We start from the raw sequence: 23,350 nt of genomic DNA on the forward strand, positions 1-23,350 counted from the left end.
CTTTCTAGGACTAGATCAACATGTGAAAGTGAAAGTCACTCAGTCGTGTCTGACTCTTTGCAACCCCATAGACTATACAGTCCATGGAATTCTCCAGACCAGAATACTGGAGTGGGTAGCCTGTTCCCTTCTCCAGGGGATTTTTCCAACCCAGGGATTGAACCCAGGTCTCCTGCATTGCAGGTGAATTCTTTATCAGCTGAGCCACCAGGGAAGATCAACTTGTAGGTATATGAAAAGGAATGAAAACTGAGAAGTCTCTGCTTTTGTTTCAGGGTGTCAGACAACAGGTGAACTCTAATAGTTGTCTAGACAAAACTGACCAAAAAAAGGGTGAAAGGGGCCTGAAGTATGTCTTTGATGGGTATTTTCAGGTTGGAGAAGTGAGTTTTCTGACATGCAGAAAACAAAGTTACTACTTCCTTTAGAAATGTGTTTCATAAGAACTTGCTTACATTCCTAGCCATAACATCCCATCTGGGCTTGTGATTTTGTTCTATTTGGGACCAGTCTCTCCTGCCTAGCTGTTGAGCAAAGGTGTATCTCTTGATCCTGGTAAATCTGTGTCACATCTCTTAGAGCAGTGCTTTCATGTATTAGGATATCATGGAATCTTTAGTCCAATTACACTGTAGTCTACAGAAGTTCATTGTCACATCTTATTTGACTTTTTTCAAAGCGGACCACTTTATTCTTAATACTACCACTTTATTTTAATGACAGGTAAGGGTTGGTTATCTAGGAAGCCCATGACAGAACATTATAGTTATCAGATGTTTTGTTGATGCTCTCAAATATTTGTCTGATACTAAATTACCTGTTAACACCTTCAAGGTCTCAGAAAATTTCTCAGTTACTATTATTGACTGTCATGACACAGATGACACTTTTTACTTATTTTGTTCTCATATACTCAATTTCTTCCCTTTAAATTATAATCTAGAAACATTGGCAGAACTGTAATAAAATGATACTATATGCAGAAATACCTAAACAAAGTTTTATGTATTTTTTTCCTTCTTTAGTGCCTTGCTATTTTTCTAAATAATTGGGATTGCATTTTAAAGCTGTGATACAAGATTACAAAATGTAAATACTTAAAAATCTTACACGTTTAAGTCTAATTTTGCAAGATATATGTTTATAAACTTTGGAAAGAAAAGAAAACAATATAAAGCAGAAAGTAACGTCACATATAGATGACCAAAGCACTAACAGTGTTTTTCTTAACAGATGAATATCTTTCAATAGTGTGTTAAAAGCACTGCTTTTCTTGATCTTCTATGATGGTAGGACAGAAAAATGTTTTTATATAGAGGCATAGCCACAATTTGAACATTGACAACCTGAGGGAGGGATAGCAGTAGACTTCATTGTTTTGAGCTAGTCACTTTGACAGTTCATCATTTGCTGTGTTTTTAATGATCTAATAACACTCTCTGTTTAAATACACTTGTTGGCAAGATTGTAAACACTATGCATTATGATTGCAGGCATGCCGCTGCCGCTGCTGCTACGTCGCTTCGGTCGTGTCTGACTCTGTGCGACCCCATAGACATACGTCATTAATAAAACAGGCAAATGATAAAGCAATGCTGGTGCTGGCTCAGCATCACCAAATCAATGCTGGAAAAAATATATATATTTTAAAATTTTATTTTATTTAACTTTACAATATTGTATTGGTTTTGTATCAGTTCTAATGAGGTGGATGAAACTGGAGCCTATTATACAGAGTGAAGTAAGCCAGAAAGAAACACACCAATACAGTATACTAACGCTTATATATGGAATTTAGAAAGATGGTAACAATAACCCTGTATACGAGACAGCAAAAGAGACACTGATGTATAGAACAGTCTTTTGGACTCTGTGGGAGAGGGACAGGGTGGGATGATTTGGGAGAATGGCATTGAAATATGTATAATATCGTATATGAAACGAGTCGCCAGTCCAGGTTTGATGCACGATACTGGATGCTTGGGGCTGGTGCACTGGAACACATGTATATAGAAAATATTTTTAATACTGGTTTGAAAACTGGTTTTAATGCAGTCAAACTCTGGAGGGCAGTATTTCTCAGAGTTTCATGTGGAAGTATCTGAAACAGAATCAAATAAAATGCAGTTTTCTAAGCCCCACTGTAGAACTTCTAAGCTAGAATCTCTGAAAGAGTGGAGTAAAGAACAGGAAAATTGATATATGTTTTTAAGTATCTCCCCAAGAAAATTTCTTCATACTCAATGGCTTGAGAAACACTGTTCAAAACTATATTATATGAGTAAGGCCAGTTATTCTTGACTTTCCTTTTAAATTCTCATAGCCCCAGATCTATTCTGCCTCCAAATCAGATGGATCGCATCTCTTCAAAGTTACTCATATTTGCTTTCTTATCAACACCACACCATGTTGAAACTCAGACATTCCTTATTTCTTTAAAAAATTAAAAAAATTATTTATTTTAGTTGGAAGCTAATTACTTTACAATATTGTAGTGGTTTGCCATACATTGACATGAATCAGCCATGGGTGTACATGTGTTCCCCATCCTGAACCCCCCTGCCACGTCCCTCCCCATCCCATCCCCCAGGGTCCTTCCTTATTTCTAAATGATGAAATCTGCACTATTTTAGATAGTAGAGACTGTCCACATGTATCTGTTGATCACTTATAAAATCAAGAAAGTGGTTATAATTTTCTTTAAATTAGTTTGGTTATAATTTTATAAATGGATACTTACTTCATATATTGGGAGACTTTTAAGTGTGTTTTAACCAATTTGGAAGTATGAATCTGGTTTTTCAAATGATAATTTTATGAACTCTAAATATAAGCCAGATGTTTCACATGGAAATCCAGCATCCAAATTGAAATGTTGTGTATGTTAAAATACGTAGTGGATCTCAAAGATTTAGTATGAAAAAAGGAGTGCAAAATATCTCAGTAGTTTAATATTGTTAACATGCTAAAATAATAACCTTTGTATATTGAGTTAAGTAAAATATAGTTTTAATTCAACTTTACCTGTTTCTTTTTATGTTTTTATTGTGGCTACCAGAAAAAAATTAAATTGTATATATGACTATTCTTATATCTCAGTTGGAGAACACTGTTCTAGAATAAAGAAACAGATAGCATTTAGTGTGACCAGGGCCACCCTAACCATTAGTAAAATAAACATGGTTTCAGAAACGTCTAGAAGATAAGGGATAACAAAAAGAGGAACTGAAAGGCAACATGGGAATTGCAAGCAAGAACATTAAAACTACAGGAATGGGATAACCTGCTTCACATTTTAACAATGAAATAAACAGAAATCACAGTATCAGATTTGTTTTGCTAACTATTCCTCAAGAATTTTTCTAAGTAGCTCCTTTTCACCCCATGCAATATTAATCAAGGAATCAAGGAAGTGCATAGTTGAGAATGATTTTCTAGGCAATAGCCCAGTCATTAAATTTTATAATAATATTTTAATTGAAAATTCTGCTTAAGAAATATCATCCTCACTTTTGTCCTTAAGTTTTATATAACAGTCATTTAAGGAGGACAATCTGAGCTAAGGTAAAAAGAGAAGGGCCAATGAAACAAATGATCCAGAAAACAAATTTCAGTGTGTTAAAATCATGAGAATTACCTTCTCTTCTATTCTACACCTTCTCTTCTCTCTTTTTTAAACCATTTCTATCTCTGCCTTTCCCTTCCTCAGCAATCCAGTCTTAAGGCCATTAGGTAGGGCCTAGCAGGGAAGTATTCTTTACTAAATGGAAAAGAGTCATGGCTCCACAAAGCAGGGTTCAGTGCCGTGGGGGTATGAAGAAGGCCTTCACACTGAAGAGGAAGGGGAGTGAGGAAGGGAAGTCCCAGCAGAAGAGGGGGACATTGCAATCTATGATATAGAACCTATGTGAGGTGAGCCTGGGATCCAAATGGGGGTGGAACAGCTAGGCCCTTGCAGGGGCCTGGAGCCCAGAGTGGGTACAGAGTCTTCTGTGCTATGGAATGATTTGGCAATGGGTGTTGGAGCATGGGCAGAAGATGGGAGAGTTCTCCACAGGTGGGTGGTAGCTGATGCTAGACATAGCGTGTCCAGTCTAGAGTAGGGTGAAAAGAGGGTGTGTGTTGGATATGGGGATATTAGTTAAACAAATATATTAAAGGTATTAGATGCTAGTATCAGAGAATAGAGTTACAGGTATGAGATAAAGGGAATAAAGAAGAATGATGGTTAATTAATTTTGAAGTCATTAATGGAAACTCAGAATATATATGCATCTACCTCACAACTTTTGACTTCTATATGCCGTTCTCATCTCCAAGAAATCTGGGATTGATGGAGAAGTGACTGAATGCAAGCATAGGGCAACCCCACCCGAATATGAGCCTGACACTGCTGATTTCAAAAAATAAGGAAATGTTCAAAGAATATTTCAAAGAACACAGTAGCCAGCTTGTTCTCAGATAATTTAAGCACAAAAATAAACATGACTAATGGATTATGATGCATTGAATAAAATGGGAAACCAGAAGCTCTAAAATAATAAAAATAGACATGAGAATAAATTGAAAGATTTGCAAAGAACAGTATGTTTATAAAATTTCAAGGCAACTCCCCACAAATACCAATCTATTATAAAGATTGCATATATATAATATATATATATATATATATATATATATATATATATATATATACACACACACACATACACAGAATATATTATTTTGGAGAAGAGATGCCTAACAGTTATCACCCTTGTCAAGAGGTCAAACATTATTGGTAATAGGACAAATTGAAATCTTGTGCCCCTGATAGGCTGCAAAAAAGAAAAGAAAAAAAGCATAGTATAACTTCTGCAGTATCTATCCAAAGATGTATAACCTGAATCTGCTTTTAAGAAAACGTTAGATAAACCCCACTGAAGACTGTTCTACAAGACAACTGGCCTCTAACATTTGTTAGGCAGGGGAATTTTTCCCCACCCCTTTTGTGTTCTTTTGTCTGGACTATTAATTAAATTGATACAAGACAGATTAAGAGAAGAAAAAAAAATCATACATACAGATGTCCCATAGATACGGAAATCAAAGAAGTGACTGAAGCAGGAACCTGATATACCTTTTAGACAAAGAAGCAATAGATTTTTGAAGAATTGACAAGAAATAGAATTTGAAAGGTAATAAATTAGTAAAGAAGTAACAAAGTTTATGTAGGCTCTAAATTCTGTATCTGTGGTTGTAAGGATGTCTTGCTACCTCCTGGTACAGAGAGGGTTCCTTTCACATGAGAGATTAATTTCCTGCTTCAAGGGGGACAAAAGAGGGTCAGAGTATTCTTGCATCAGTGTTTTCTTGCATGGGTACATGCTGAGTTGCTTCAGTTGTGTCCAACTGTTTGCGACCCCGTGGACTGTAGCCTGTCAGGCTCCCCTGTCCATAGGATTCTCCAGGCAAGAATACTGGAGTGGGTTGCTATGCCCTCCTCCAGGAGATCTCTCCTTAAGTAACTTTAATTCAAAATAATCAATATGCCAAAGAGCATATTTTGAAGTGTGCTGCCTTGAACCTCATTACTTTGAAAAGTATCAAGTTCACGAAAGTTAAGGAAAGACTGGAACAGCTACATTCTGAAAATCACTAACGAGACATGATAACTGAGTGCATCGCATGATTCTGAAAGCTATTTCTGGGCTTTAAAGGACATTTGGGGAACAAAGTTTACATGTGAGGGTATGAGAATTAGATTGGTAATAACTTACTGTTAATTTCATGATTCCTGTGGTTTGTCTTTATGCAAGAATTTTAAAATACTAAATTATTTGGTTGGTGCATCATGTTCTCAGCTTATGGGCAAATAGTTCATGAAAATATAAGAAATAAAAATATAAAAAATATATTTTTACTGTTCTTGCAAGTTTTCTATACATTTTGGAAAGTTTTCAAATAAAAACAACAAAAAGCTCGTGAGAATAAAAGTATCTCTATTTTAAAATCTGTAGTCTAGTAGACAAATGGTTTTCAAATATTGTCTTTCCAATTATAGTTCTGTGTAGTTGCTTTGGTTTTCTTAGCTAAGTAAGAACCAAGGTCATAAACTGAGAGAGGATTGGCAAAATATTTTTAAGTTTGAAAAGAAGAGGAAAAATATAAATACTCATCTGGAGGAACTGGATTTAGGAAAGGCTGGGAGTTACAGTATGTCGTGGACAATGTTACGGGCCCACTTGAAAGCAGAAGTCGTAAATTTAGAGTGAGATCAGAATTTTTAGTTACATTTATCTGCAAAGGTGCAGATTTTGGCTTGGATTGTGTTTTTCCTGGGAAATATGAAAAAATTAAAAGGGAGAAAAGATAGCTGAGCATGTTTGCAGAGGAGTTATGATTATTCATTGTGTAAATATGAACTGCGGTAGGTTTTAAACATGATACACGTTGTTGAAGAACATGCTTTTTCCCCGACTCAGCATATTAATGCAAGTGCTCCTGAAATCCTGCTATTCCTAATTGGAGAAAAACATAACTTTATGTGTTGTGAAGCATGGAGTACCATATTCTCCCCATATTTACTGTGTATATATCTCAATCACTAGTGCCATACCATTTGTTCATGATTATCCTTAATGTGTCTATCATTTATGTGTCTATTTTCCCAACAGCACTGAGAGATTCTGAAAGATGAGAGGCTGTTTGCTTTAAATGTCTTGTGCAGACCCTGATACTTAGTAAACTATCAGTCTTTTAGGAAATCCTGCTATTTTATTTTTTGGAACAAAATCACCATCTTGTGAGAAAATAAAATATTATCACTGTAGACTTAAAAGTGTCATTGTCTTAATAATTACTGGCATAAGTATAATTACTTTCTGGTCTTTGAACTCTGAATGAGATAGTATGTTAAAAGTAGTATCTTCGCTGAAGGTGCTGAATTTTCACATTTCTGCTTTAATCTCCATCTATATAATTTAAACTTTTGGTTTTATTTAACTGTAATTTTTCTTTTGTCTTATGGGAAAAATAATACTTTCATAAGAGAGAGAGGTGTTTATTTCAAGAACCTAGATAAGTTTTCCAGAACTCAAATACGGAAAGTCACATAGGGTTAGACTTGAGAACTGAGAAGCCATCAGCAATGCAAAGCAGTTATGCATCTTTCAGGCTCAGAAACTTTTCTTCTCTTAGTTTTTTTTTTTTTTTTTTTCTCTCTCTAGAGAACTCTCATCTGATCCTGCAGCTTGAAAATGTTTCACCATGACTGGTCTTGGCTCCTTTATAACTAAAGTCACTTGTTTTAAATCTTTCGATCAATGGACACAGTCTCTGTGCTCTGAATCTAAAATGCAAAAGAGTTATCTAGTTTGCTCAGATGATCTTTTTCTCAATGTGTCCATCTGTGGATGGGCTCCTTCTTTAAATTTTTTTCTTCTCCTTGTTCAACCAGTTGTTTTGAAAAGATAGGTCATGATCTCATCCAGAGGGAGTGTATGGGCAAGTCTATCAGTCAGAAAAGCAGGACCAATGAGAACATGTCAAATAGGGGATGGACTCTAGGAATTAAACCTTATACAGTGATAAAAGTAAGGTCCAGAAAAGAGAGTTGAATGATCAGAGAAATTTTTTATTGGCCTTCAGAAGAATTTCCAATATTAAACCTCAAAGTATAGAAATGCAGATTTGGTCCTGGTAACCTGATGAAGAACATCTATAAACAGACAGGTTTTGTGTGTTTTTTTGCTATGAAATTCATTATCAGCAACACATTTCCTTAAATTTTACCTTTGTGATGTGCTCTTGATGTTTGCTAACTTTAATGATTTGGACTGATATTTCTCATAATGAGAATGCTTAGCTTGATGAACTTGATACCAAAATCTAAAAATTATCAGTGAGTTCCAGAAAATGATACTTGTTGCTCCCATTTAATACCTAGGAGGTGATTACATTTAAGTCTAATCTCCTCCATAAATTATGTTCACGTGACTTTCATCCCTGAAATTTTTATGAATCTGAGAAAACTGAGTTCTTTTTCTGTTTGTTTCTTCAGTATTAAAGGAAGTTGATGCCCTGTTTTATGAGTTAAAATATATCTATAGTTAGGTTTGAGAAGTCTTCTGAAGATTGATACAATCAACCATTGTTTGTATGATCATCACAGAGGATAGTGCTGAACATCAACTGGATTTTTTTTTTAAAGATTGCCACAAAGAGGAAATTTCTTAAATTGTATGGGAAAGAGATGTTATGAGCAAGGAAAATTCAGCTATAAATGTTTAGGGGTAGAATTAAAAATTTCCAAACAAGAGAACACAGAAAACCAAAAATAGAAAAAAAGAATCAGCTGAATTTTACTGCCACTTACAGTAAAGTTGTAGAGTATTGGGGCAGAAAGATTATAGAAGTTAATGTCCCTCTCCTAGCCCAGTAAGCATTGAATTTGCTTTAACTAAACAGGGCAGGATGGAACTGGGCTGAGATTTGGCAGTCTGTGTCAAGAAGAAATATTTTCCTTTAAATAAAATAGCACAAGGGAGTGAATACTTTGGAATAAGTAGTCTCAGTTTCTGATACCATAGTTATTCCTAAAAATTTGTCACATATTTGAGAAGGTTGCCTTCTAATCCCACAGCAAGCTCTATAAAAGATAGTTTATTGTAAGTGCATTTCTTTGTCATTTTCAATTTACCCTACTTGAATATGAACTGAAAAAGGAAATGTCTATAAGTATAGGTTTATGTTCAGCTCTGAATGTTAACTTGGAGAAAAAGAGGGCACATATGAATGAGATCTCTGTCTAGTCAAGAGATGCTTTTGGATATTTGACAACCAAATCTATGGTTATAGAATATGGAAGAGTCAGAGAAAACATTAATGTAAAAGTAAAAAGTAAGGCACTAAAGTTAGCAATATTTATCACACCAAAGAGCTTATAAAGGCTGAAAAATCTATTGTAGCTATATGCCATGCATGCACAACCTGCCAGAAACTGACATCAAAGAAAAGTACGTGTTGCCAAAATGAATGACTCTTGTGTCATAACATGAGACCATTTTGACCTGTAGTGTATGAAATTACCTGTCACTGTAACAAATTATTGCCCAACCAGTTTTCTGTGCCCTCTTATTAATGTATCTCTTTTTCAGCCACTCCAAATTACAGACACTCTCAGGAGAATCTGCTTCCCAATTCCTGCTTCCTTTTGCCACAGTGTCTTTGCCTACAAACAGCTCCTGCAGTCTCACTTTTACCCCAGCCCTTCTCCTGCTCTGATTGGTGATTACTTAGCTCTATTAATAACTGCATCATCTTAGTAGGAACTCATTAGCTAATGTCAATATTCAGAGAATTACTGGACACCACTCCTATTCCCAGATTGCTACTATAACTTAATCTACATGGAAAGGATTAACTGAAATATATATTCTATTAATCCCAAACTAAATGTACCTTCTCAACTCAACTTTCCTTGAATAAGATTCTAAAAATGTTAATTGTCACCCTAAAGCCACTGATGAGATGGGAATTATTATAAAGTGGGGGGCTTCCCAGGTGGCTCAGTGGTAAAGACTCTGCTTGCCAATGAAGAGGCCAAAGGAGATGTGGGTTCAGTCTCTGGGTTGGGAAGATACCTAGGAAGAGGGCATGGCAACCCACTCCAGTGTTCTTGCTTGGGAAATCCCATGGGAAGAGGTACCTGGTGGGCTACATTTTGTGGGGTTGCAAAGAGTTGGACACGACTGAGTGACTAAGCACAGTATAGCACAGAAGAGGCCTCATGTAAGTAAGAGGCCTTAAACCTTTTATTCCATTAGCTTTCTGGTAAATCAGCCTCTGACTACAACCCCAGCACTCTTATGGTGTAAAGTAAGTTTATAAAAATTGGCCATCATACATGGGTTAACATGTTAAAATGCAGAAAAAAGCAATGTAATATTAAGTATCAGAATGACTGCTGCCAGAATCCATGTCACATTCCTCTAAAGGTCAGGGTACCTCCTGCTCCCTACAACCTTTCAACAAACTTCAGGGAAAATTTTTCCCCACTATGAATATTCCAGACTACATGTCCAGGCTTAGGATGTAGGCCCCGATATCCTGGAGGTATCTAAGCCTCACAGTCATCATCATGACTGTTTCCTGCATCTTCACCATCTCCAGGTTCACAATTCAGCTAGTTAGATAAAATTGTTTTTATTCTCACGTTGAGAGAGTCCTCATTCTGAAGCAGGATGGTAGTTCATTTTGAATAGGAAAAAAAAATAGAACCTTTAAAAGTATTTCCCTTAATCATCACACACACAAAAAAGCAGTCTGTCTACTGCCACTTTCTTCTGGGGAAGGGATGCTGCTGCTGCTGCTAAGTCGCTGCAGTTGTGTCTGACTCTGTGCGACCCCACAGATGGCAGCCCACCAGGCTCTGCTGTCCCTGGGATTCTCCAGGCAAGAACACTGGAGTGGGTTGCCATTTCCTTCTCCAATGGGAAAGGGATAGATGGGAGATAAGCTAAGAGCCTTAGAAATGTCAGAAGTAGTAGGTAGTAGTAGCAGTTCCTTGGACTGCAAGATCAAAAAAGTCAATCCTAAAGGGAATCAACCCGAATGTTCATTGGAAGTACTGATGCTGAAGCTGAAGCTCCAATTCTTTGGCCACCTGATATGAAGAGCCAACTCATTAGAAAAGACCCTGATACTGGGAAAGATTGAAGGTGGGAGGAGAAGGGGACGACAGAGGACGAGATGGTTGGTTGGCATCACCGACTCAATGGTCATGTGTTTGAGCAAGCTCTGGGAGATGGTGAAGGACAGGGACGCCTGGCGTGCTGCGGTCCATGGGGTCACAAAGAGTCGGATATGACTGAGCGACTGGACAACAATGAAATAGGTACTAGTTGCAAAATACTTATCATTGATAGAAGATGCAACAAGATAGGTGCCCAAAGGGAACTGAAAATAGTAGTGGAGTTCAAAGAAGAGAGAATCCACTTACTTGCTGGAATCAGAATTTGATGAATCGGAACTACGGCTATAAGTGCAGGACCCTGTAGGTGAGTGGAAGACAACAGTGGAAAGAAATACTAGAGCTACATCCTCAAGATTTTAAACAGAAGTATAAAAAATGACTATGTAGTGAAAGAAAAATATATTTTTCTCTCTGTGCTGCTAAATTCTTGGCTGAGAACCACCGACTCCCATAAGAAAAGACAGATTACAGAAGGAAAGCAAGCAGAAGCTTAGTAACGTGTACCTCCTCTATGCATGGAAGAGACTCAGGAAAATGGAGTAACTGCCCCAAATGCCCTAAACCATTACCTTAAATACATTTCCAAGTAAAGACAAAAGGTTTTGGGTGGGTGATGAACCAGCAGGGAGGTTTTCAGGCAAAGCCCAGTAAACAAAGGTACATTTGTTATGCAGACCAATTCTTCTCCATTGATGACAGGCTCTGGAGATTTAGTTGTCTTTTTCCTGGTATACCAATGGAGACACTCTTGTAAGGTGATTGCTTTTATCAAAGTAATGTCTATTTACATTACAAAAGGTTAACAAACTTCTACTAGATTTTCTGAGCTGCTCTTGTGTCCACTCTTTCTTAAAAGTAGTCAGCCTAAATCTTTATGCCAAAGAGATATATTTTAGGCTAGCAAATTCTGCTCTCCTTCAAGTATTTGGTGGGAAATAAGCAACCCCACAGAGTTCCTGAGCAGATATCTGAAATTAATCAGATCTATGAATCAGGGAGTTTTGTCCAGAGTGAGAGATAGTGATGAGAGGGAGAAGGAAGTGGACTGCTGAAGAGACAGATCTGCAAGTGAGTCCAAGTCTGAGCGAGATGAATCAAGAGCAATAGCAAAAGAGAGTATGGGAAGAGTGTGGATACAGTAGGCTTTGGGATGGTTTTCACAAGAAAAGGATCAGTGAAGTAGGTACTTGATTGAAAAAGTAAGCACTGAAGTTACTAGAGTGAAATAGACAACACCCATGTTCCTATGAACTTCCACTTCTTCATAGATGTTCTATCAGAATTAAACTGTGCTTGTGTTTCTAGCCACCAGATAAGAATTTTGAGAGTCTCTTTGACTTTTTTTGTGTGTTAAAACACTACACTGCAGCTCATAGATACAAGGACATAACTAATAGACATCAAGACACATTGCAGGAGTTAAGCTTAGAATAGTCTGCCATCATAAAAATAAGAAGCAATCATTTTATTTTTTCAAATAAGCATATATCATCATACATAAATTTGCATAAAATATACAACTTTAGAAACAGTCATGGGGATAGTGATTTTATTCAATAATAGCTGAAGGACACAGAATGCCTAGTTAAATTAAAACAAGGTTTGTCTTCTAAATTCTTCTTCATAGATAGCTATGGGAACTTCATATTTTCCTGGGAAAAATTATTTTTTTCAGAGAATAGAAAGCAAAAGCCAGTAAACATTCAGGCCTCTTGCCAAATGAAAATTATCTGTGCCGAGAATGGTCAAATTCCCAGCACATGAAGATTTTTTTTTTCTTCTTTTCCATGGCATCAGTTCAGTTCAGTTCAGTCACTCAGTCGTATCTGACTCTTTGCGACCCCATGAATCGCAGCATGCCAGGCCTCCCTGTTCATCACCAACTCCCAGAGTTCACTCAGACTCACGTCCATCGAGTCAGTGATGCCATCCAGCCATCTCATCCTCTGTCGTCCCCTTCTCCTCCTGCCCCCGATCCCTCCCAGCATCAGAATCTTTTCCAATGAGTCAACTCTTTGCATAAGGTGGCCAAAGTACTGGAGTTTCAGCTTTAGCAGCATTCCTTCCAAAGAAATCCCAGGGCTGATCTCCTTCAGAATGGACTGGTTGGATCTCCTTGCAGTTGGATCTCCCTTGGACTCTTAAGAGTCTTCTCCAACACCACAGTTCAAAAGCATCAATTCTTCGGCACTCAGCCTTCTTCACAGTCCAACTCTCACATCCATACATGACCACTGGAAAAAACATAGCCTTGACTAGACGAACCTTTGTTGGCAAAGTAATGTCTCTGCTTTTGAATATGCTATCTAGGTTGGTCATAACTTTCCTTCCAAGGAGTAAGCGTCTTTTAATTTCCTGGCTGTAATCACCATCTGCAGTGATTTTGGAGCCCCAAAAAATAAAGTCTGACACTGTTTCCGAATCTATTTCCCATGAAGTGATGGGACCAGATGCCATGATCTTCGTTTTCTGAATGTTGAGCTTTAAGCCAACTTTTTTGCTCTCCTCTTTTACTTTCATCAAGAAGCTTTTTATGGCATCTTTGTCAGGTTTTGGTATTAGGGTGATGGTGGCCTCATAGAATGAGTTTGGAAGTTTACCTTCCTCTGCAATTTTCTGGAAGAGTTTGAGTAGGATAGGTGTGTTAGCTCTTCCTTAAATTTTTGGTAGAATTCAGCTGTGAAGCCGTCTGGACCTGGGCTTTTGTTTGCTGGAAGATTTTTGATTACAGTTTCAATTTCCGTGCTTGTGATGGGTCTGTTAAGATTTTCTATTTCTTCCTGGTCCAGTTTTGGAAAGTTGTACTTTTCTAAGAATTTGTCCATTTCTTCCATGTTGTCCATTTTATTGGCATATAATTGTTGATAGTAGTCTCTTATGATCCTTTGTATTTCTGTGTTGTCTGTTGTGATCTCTCCATTTTCATTTCTAATTTTATTGATTTGATTTTTCTCCCTTTGTTTCTTGATGAGTCTGGCTAATGGTTTGTCAATTTTATTTATCCTTTCAAAGAACCAGCTTTTGGCTTTGTTGATTTTTGCTTTGGTCTCTTTTGTTTCTTTTGCATTTATTGAAAACTACAGGCCAATATCACTGATGAACATAGATGCAAAAATCCTTAACAAAATTCTAGCAATCAGAATCCAACAACACATTAAAAAGATCATACACCATGACCAAGTGGGCTTTATCCCAGGGATGCAAGGATTCTTCAATATCCGCAAATCAATCAATGTAATACACCACATTAACAAATTGAAAAATAAAAACCATATGATTATCTCAATAGATGCAGAGAAAGCCTTTGACAAAATTCAACATCCATTTATGATAAAAACTCTCCAGAAAGCAGGAATAGAAGGAACATACCTCAACATAATAAAAGCTATATATGACAAACCCACAGCAAACATTATCCTCAATGGTGAAAAATTGAAAGCATTTCCTCTAAAGTCAGGGACAAGACAAGGGTGCCCACTTTCACCATTACTATTCAACATAGTTTTGGAAGTTTTGGCCACAGCAATCAGAGCAGAAAAAGAAATAAAAGGAATCCAAATTGGAAAAGAAGAAGTAAAACTCTCACTATTTGCAGATGACATGATCCTCTACATAGAAAACCCTAAAGACTCCACCAGAAAATTACTAGAACTAATCAATGATTATAGTAAAGTTGCAGGATATGAAATCAACACACAGAAATCCCTTGCATTCCTATACACTAATAATAAGAAAACAGAAAGAGAAATTAAGGAAACAATTCCATTCACCATTGCAACGGAAAGAATAAAATACTTAGGAATATATCTACTTAAAGAAACTAAAGACCTATATATAGAAAACTATAAAACACTGGTGAAAGAAATCAAAGAGGACACTAATAGATGGAGAAATATACCATGTTCATGGATTGGAAGAATCAATATAGTGAAAATGAGTATACTACCCAAAGCAATTTATAGATTCAATGCAATCCCTATCAAGCTACCAACAGTATTCTTCACAGAGCTAGAACAAATAATTTCACAATTTGTATGGAAATACAAAAAACCTCGAATAGCCAAAGCGATCTTGAGAAAGAAGAATGGAACTGGAGGAATCAACCTACCTGACTTCAGGCTCTACTACAAAGCCACAGTTATCAAGACAGTATGGTACTGGCACAAAGACAGAAATATAGATCAATGGAACAAAATAGAAAGCCCAGAGATAAATCCACGCACATATGGACACCTTATCTTTGACAAAGGAGGCAAGAATATACAATGGATTAAAGACAATCTCTTTAACAAGTGGTGCTGGGAAAACTGGTCAACCACTTGTAAAAGAATGAAACTAGAACACTTCCTAACACCATACACAAAAATAAACTCAAAATGGATTAAAGATCTAAATGTAAGACCAGAAACTATAAAACTCCTAGAGGAGAACATAGGCAAAACACTCTCTGACATACATCACAGCAGGATCCTCTATGACCCACCTCCCAGAATATTGGAAATAAAAGCAAAAATAAACAAATGGGACCTAATTAAACTTAAAAGCTTCTGCACAACAAAGAAAACTATTAGCAAGGTGAAAAGACAGCCTTCAGAATGGGAGAAAATAATAGCAAATGAAGCAACCGACAAACAACTAATCTCAAAAATATACAAGCAACTTCTACAGCTCAACTCCAGAAAAATAAATGACCCAATCAAAAAATAGGCCAAAGAACTAAATAGACATTTCTCCAAAGAAGACATACAGATGGCTAACAAACACATGAAAAGATGCTCAACATCACTCATTATCAGAGAAATGCAAATCAAAACCACTATGAGGTACCATTTCATGCCAGTCAGAATGGCTGTGATCCAAAAGTCTACAAATAATAAATGCTGGAGAGGGTGTGGAGAAAAGGGAACTCTCTCACACTGTTGGTGGGAATGCAAACTAGTACAGCCACTATGGAGAAGAGTGTGGAGATTCCTTAAAAAACTGGAAATAGAACTGCCTTATGACCCAGCAATCCCACTGCTGGGCATACACACTGAGGAAACCAGAAGGGAAAGAGACACGTGTACCCCAATGCTCATCGCAGCACTGTTTATAATAGCCAGGACATGGAAGCAACCTAGATGTCCATCTGCAGATGAATGGATACGAAAGCTGTGGTACATATACACAATGGAGTATTACTCAGCCATTAAAAAGAATTCATTTGGATCAGTTCTAATGAGATGGATGAAACTGGAGCCTATTATACAGAGTGAAGCAAGCCAGAAAGAAAAACACCAATACAGTATACTAACACATATATATGGAATTTAGAAAGATGGTAACAATAACCCTGTGTACGAGACAGCAAAAGAGACACTGATGTATAGAACAGTCTTATGGACTATGTGGGAGAGGGAGAGGGTGGGAACATTTGGGAGAATGGCATTGAAACATATATACTATCATGTATGAAATGAGTCGCCAGTCCAGGTTTGATGCACGATACTGGATGCTTGGGGCTGGTGCACTGGGATGACCCAGAGGGATGGTATGGGGAGGGGGAAGGGAGGAAGGTTCAGGATGGGGAACACATGTATACCTGTGGCGGATTCATTTCGATATTTGGCAAAACCAATACAATATTGTAAAGTTTAAAAATAAAATAAAATTTTTTAAAAAAGAAGCTTTTTAGTTCCTCTTTACTTTCTCCCATAAGGGTGGTGTCATCTGCATATCTGAGGTTACTGATATTTCTGGCAATCTTGATTCCAGCTTGTGTTTCTTCCAGCCCAGCGTTTCTCATGATGTACCCTGTATATAAGTTAAATAAGCAGAGTGACAAGATACAGCCTTGACGTACTCCTTTTCCTATTTGGAACCAGTCTGTTGTTCCATGTCCAGTTCTAATTGTTGCTTCCTGATCTGCATACAAATTTCTCAAGAGGCTGGTCAGGTGCTCTGGTATTCCCATCTCTTTCAGAATTTTCCACAGTTTATTGTGATCCACACAGTCAAAGGCTTTGGCATAGTCAATAAAGCAGAAATAGATGTTTTTCTGGAACTCTCTTGCTTTTTCCATGATCCAGCGGATGTTGGCAATTTGATCTCTTGTTCCTCTTGCCTTTTCTAAAAGCAGCTTGAACATCTGGAAGTTGGTTCACGTATTGCTGAAGCCTGGCTTGGAGAATTTTGAGCATTACTTTACCAGTGTGTGAGATGAGTGCAATTGTGCAGTAGTTTGAGCATTCTTTGGCATTGTCTTTCTTTGGGATTGGAATGAAAACTGACCTTTTCCAGTCCTGTGGCCACTGCTGAGTTTTCCAAATTTGCTGGCATATTGAGTGCAGCACTTTCACAGCATCATCTTTCAGGATTTGAAATAGCTCAACTGGAATTCCATCACGTCCACTAGCTTTGTACAGGAAATAGGGATCAAGACCATCCCCATGGAAAAGAAATGCAAGAAGGCAAAATGGCTGTCTGAGGAGGCCTTACAAATAGCTGTGAAAAGAAGAGAAGTGAAAAGCAAAGGAGAAAAGGAAAGCTATAAGCATCTGAATGCAGAGTTCCAAAGAATAGCAAGAAGAGATAAGAAAGCCTTCCTCAGCGATCAATGCAAAGAAATAGAGGCAAACAACAGAATGGGTAAAACTAGAGATCTCTTCAAGAAAATTAGAGATACCAAGAGAACATTTCATGCAAAGATGGGCTCGATAAAGGACAGAAATGGTATGGACCTAACAGAAGCAGAAGATATTAAGAAGAGATGGCAAGAATACACAGAAGAACTGTACAAAAAAGATCTTCACGACCAAGATAATCACCATGGTGTGATCACTTACCTAGAGCCAGACATCCTGGAATGTGAAGTCAAGTGGGCCTTAAGAAGCATCACTATGAACAAAACTTACCTTACCATATGTAAAATAGATAGCCAATGGGAATTTGTTGTATGGCTCAGGAAACTCAAACAGGGGCTCTGTATCAATCTAGAGGGGTGGGATGGAGAGGAAGATGGGAGGGTTTTCCAAAAGGGTGGGAATATATGTATACCTATGGCTGATTCATGTAGAGGTTTGACAGAAAACAGCAAAATTTTGTAAAGCAATTATCCTTCAATAAAAATAAATGAATTAAAAAAAAAGCATAAGCATAACAAGGGATGGTCATGGGAAGTAAATGCCAAATCAGCTTCCTCCTTGACTTGAATTCTTTCTGAAGTTCAAACAAGTTTTTGTGTAATTTTAGAGGAAAAAGAGGAAAGGAAGATTTATTCTCCTGGGAAAAATGACCTAATTTAAAATAACATGAAGCATAAAATATTAAGGCGAATAATATGTGGTAGGAGAGAGAGAATAAAATCCCCTTTAAGACTATGTAATACAAGAATTGGTGATGGCGTTATATTTGTACTTGACAAGTGTATAGGAAAGATGCAGATATTTTTATCCCATTGAATTCTTCCACAAGAAAAGTTCGTGGACTGGTCCAGGGAATAATTCTGTTTTGATCCTTCCATGAAAGTTGGGTGCTACCGTGGTAATTTGTATTAATGTTAGCCAGTCTGAACTTTGAAAACAATTATAGTGAAATGACATTTTGTTGTGTGATTTTCTCCTATTAGCTATTAGTTGTAGTATTGGTGATATTGGTGACAGCTCAGTTTAAAGTTTCTTACACAGTGTTCTATGGTACACTGTTTTCTAGTATGGAATAACTGTTAATCAAAAAGAAAAAGAGTGACTCTCTTTTCAAATACATATATACATATATTAGAGAAATGCTGAATTAATGTTAATCTTATTATTTCTGAAAAAAATCAAAGATTTTAATATTTTAACAGTCTTTCAAATATCCTTGAAGTGCTTATTTTCAAATTGGCAAGAACAACTTTGTAAAATTTTTTTAAATTGGAGTATAGTTACTTTACAGTGTTGCTACAAATGGCATTATTTTGTTCTTTTTTATGGCTAATATTCCATTGTATATATAAATACCACATCTTGTTTAACCATTCCTCTGTTGATGGACATGTAGGTTGCTTCCAGGTCCTGGCTATTGTAAACAGTGCTGCAGTGAACATTGGGGTGTACATCTTTTTTTGAATTATGGTTTCCTTCAGATATATGCCCAGGAGTGGGATTGCTGGATTTTATGGTAGTTTTTTTTTTTTAAGGAACCCCCATACTGTTCCACATAGTGACTATACCAGCCAACAAGGGATTAATCTCCAAAATATACCAACAGCTCTTGAAGCTCCATATAAAAAATGGGTAGAAGATCTAAATAGACATTTCTTCAGAGAAGACATGGCCAAGAGTCACATAAAAGATACTCAACATAACTAATTGTTAGAGAAATTCAGATCAAAACTACAATGAAGTATCACCTCAGATTGGTCAGAATGGCCATCATTAAAAAATCTACAAGCATTAAATGCTGGAGAAAAGGGAATCCCTTCACTGTTGGTGGGAATGTAAATTGTTACAGCCACTATGGAGAACAATATGGTGGTTCCTTAAAAAAATTAAAGGTAGAGCTACCATCGGAGAAGGCAATGGCACCCCACTCCAGTACTTTTGTCTGGAAAATCCCATGGATGGAGAAGCCTGGTAGGCTGTAGTCCATGGGGTCACTAGAGTCGGACACGACTGAGCGACTTCACTTTCAATTTTCACTTTCATGCATTGGAGAAGGAAATGGCAACCCACTCCAGTGTTCTTGCCTGGAGAATCCCAGGGACGGGGAAGCGTGGTGGGCTGCTGTCTATGGGGTCGCACAGAGTCCGACACAACTGAGGCGACAGCAGCAGCAGCAGCAGCAGCAGCAGCAGAGCTACCATATGAGAACAGTATTAACATCTAAAGAAGTTAGTGTTCTAAGAAACACAGTTTGGAATTTCTTTATATATGTATTTTAACATCAGGGAATAGATGAACCGTTCTAGGGCATTTTAATCAATTTTTTAAACCAGTTCACCCTGGGAGGTTGAAGACACTTTCTATCTGCCTCTGTCTGTCTGTCTCCCTCCCTCCTACTTCCTTCCTGTCTCTCCGTTTCTTAAATTACATTTGAAATCCATTTTTCACAACAATTTTCTGTGATTGTGCATTTGATGTATTTATTATGGCACCGTAGGACATCCTTGGACATCCTAGGACACACAAGGACATTGCCCTTGTGAATGTGTGGGGCCTTCTTAGATTTTTGCTGACACTGACCACTAGGAGTTGAACATCTTTAAGTAAAATTGAAATCTCTCTTCTTAAAATTGATTTCCTCTCATACTTAATTCTGACATATGCAAATGTTAAAAGACTTCTTGCTATGAGGCAAAACAAAATGGGAAAAAGAAACACAGACCCCTCTTCTGGGAAAGAGGCTTCTAAAATACACTTTTACCATCTTCCTTAGTAGCTGAACTCAACTGAATAATTTATGTCAGCTAATCATTGCCTTTCAGCTTCTGTAGCCATACAGTTAAGTTCTGGTGAATGACATAGGAATCAAATCGCTCAGAGGTACTTAACGTTCTTTCTTTGGAAGGGAAAGAGAATGTTTCTGTTACTCTTTTCTTTACTGTTAAGTGTGGTATTGATGTTGTGGCTAAAGCTACAATGTTCATCTTGGACAGGCAGGGAACCTTAAGGATGAAAACAACCAATGGATGAGGTTCCTGTTGATATTAGGAAGCATTAGATTAAACCCAGAATTGCCTGCCTTTTGACTTGTTTTACACAAGAGAAAAAAAGTCTTGAATATTTAAAGGAGGCCTTTTTTACTAACCAAACACAATGTTTATCTGATGAAAACGTTTTACTACATGTTTACCTGGAGCTCACTTTGCCCTCAGAACTGTACTAAGCTATGCTTTTCAAAGATTTTGATGGTGACCCACAGTAAGAATTTACTTTATATCACAATCCAATATTCACATGTACATTTTTTTCTTATATATAATGGAAAAAATCTTTTAAGAAATAGTATTTTATCCTTGCTGTATGTGCAATATATATTTAGTATATTCAATGTATCTTTTCATTTTATGTGATATTTGAAAACAGAGTTGGATTAATCATGCCAAATAGAACACAAAGAGGTATCGGAGGAAAAATAATGTTAATCCTCATTTAAACAAAGCAATATGTCTGTGTATACACAGAATGAAAGAGAAAGAAGCTGGCAATTTAATAATTGCTATATGCCTGACAGTATCTTAAGTGATTTGCATAGGTTGAACCCATTTGATTTTTATAAAAATGCTGTGAGTTAAAATTTTCTGCATTTAGTAGACAGCTGTAGGTATTTGAAGTGAAAGGACTATACCATAAATTGTGTAGTTAATTGGTCCTAGAGCCAGGATTCAAACTCAAGTTTGTCTGCCAACTACATTACTCTTCAGATATTCAATTCTACTGAAGTATGGGTTTTTATTACTCTGATATGTTTGTGTGGGTTTTGTTTGTTTGTTGTGGTTTTCTTTTGGTTTGCTTGTTTTCTGTTAACAGTGCTGTTATGTTGTTTCATTTTCACTCAATACCTTTGAAATTTTGAGAACTGAAATAAAGAGTAAATAAAACAAAGGAAAATTATTTTGTTCACTTTTGCTCGTGAGTACCTCTGAAATATGGTCATTGATGGGCCAGTTCAGAAACAGTCCAAGTTCAGTAGATTCACTTAACATCTTAGAAATAGCCATGTTTTGTCTTGCGTGTTCCTGAGCATTCCTATGGAATTTCATTGATCAGAACTTGATTTTATTTCTTTTTCTTGTTCTTTACAAGATCTTTTTTGAAGCTATGAGGACTAAGTACCAAATCAAATTGTTGCTGAATTGTGCATAGAAATCATAAAAGACGTTAATACAAATCCTGGTTCTAAATAAAAACGTTACCTTGTGCAAATTATTTAGCTTCAGTTTCCTCACCTGAGAGATGGTGATTTAAGCATCAACTTCACAATGTTGGTTTTAGGCTTATACATCTAAAGTAAAATAGGGAAAGGAGTATGACAAGGCTGTATATTATCACCCTATTTATTTAACTTATATGCAGAATACATCATGCAAAATGCCAGGTTAGCTTGAATCACAAGCTGAAATCAAGATTGCTAGGAGAAATATCAACAACCTCCAACATGCAGATGATACCACTGTAATGGCAGAAAGTGAAAAGGAACTAAAGAACCTCTTCATGAGGGTAAAAGAGGAGAGTGAAAAACTGGCTTAAAGTTCGCAACATTTAGGAAACTAAGATCATAGCATCCAGTCCCATCACTCTGTGACAAATGAAAGGAGAGAAAAGGTGGAAGCAGTGACATATTTTCTTTCCTTGGACTCCAAAATTACTGAGGACAGTGACTGCAGCCATGAAATTAAAAGATGTTTGCTCCCTGGGAGGAAAGCTATGACAAACCTAGACAACATATTAAAAAGCAGAGCCATCACTTTGCCTACAAAGGTCCATATAGTCAAAGCTATAGTTTTTCCAGTAGTCATGTATGGATGTGAGAAAGAAGGCTGAGAGCCGAAGAATTGATGCTTTGAAATTGTCATGTTGGAAAAGACTCCTGAGAGTCCCTTGGACTGCAAGGAGATCAAACCAGTCAATTCCAAAGGAAATCAACCCTGAATATTCATTGGAAGGAACTGATGCTGAAGCTAAAACTCCAATACTTTGGCCACCTGATCTGAAGAGCCGGCTCATTAGAAAACCCTGATGCTGGGAAAGATTGAAGGCAAAAGGAGAAGAGGGCGGCAGAGAATGAGATGATTAGATAGCATCACTAGCTCAATGGATATGAATTTGAGCAAACTGTGGGAGATGGTGAAGGACAGGGAAGCCTGGCATGCTGCAGTCCTTGGGGTTGCAAAGTCAGACATGACTTAGCAACTGAACAACAACAACAACAACAAAATATCTAGAGCAGTAAATATAGACTGAACATTAGTAGTGCTAAGTGTTCAAGGTTCAGGTCACAGAGACCTAGTTCAATATCTGCACCTTCATTACTACCTGAGTAAATTGGCAATGTTTTTTAGCCTAGCTGTAAACCTTTCTTTTCTTTCTATAATCATTAAAAATACTCACTCCTTTTGTGATAGCTGTGAGATTATGAAAGATAATTTATTTGAATTGTTTATCACAAAACGTTACATTTAAGCACTCAAATGTTAGCACTTGCCATCATTCCTCAGTTGATTAATAATTAGTTCATATGTGAAATAGATGCTGCTAAATTTTAGTGGACAGGCTTTTAAAATCCTGTTAGGAAGACCAATTAGTGCAGTAAGTCTTGCAATTTGGAGAATTATCAGACTCCACCTAACAGTGTAAATATCTACATACAAAATCCTGTAGTGCTAGTTCTGGGGGACTTCTGACTGATTTCAAAGAAAAAAAGATCTAAAATGATTAAAGCATGTGAAGACTTTTGAAGTATATTTCTTTGTTATGATATTTGAATAATTAATTAGAAAATATGCTCAATGTAATACAGAAAACATATATTTTTTCCCCTACCATTTGACTTAATGTGTTTTCAGTCATGTACTAATTCTTAGTTACATGGGAAACAAAGATGAAGAATTTCATCTGGGATATAAAGTATTCTTTTCTGTTTTTGGAGATTTCT

This window comes from Bos grunniens, chromosome 15 (assembly GCF_055505025.1).
Source record: "Bos grunniens cultivar Pamir isolate PY7600 chromosome 15, Bosgru_T2T1.0, whole genome shotgun sequence".
Taxonomy (NCBI): Eukaryota; Metazoa; Chordata; class Mammalia; order Artiodactyla; family Bovidae; genus Bos; species Bos grunniens.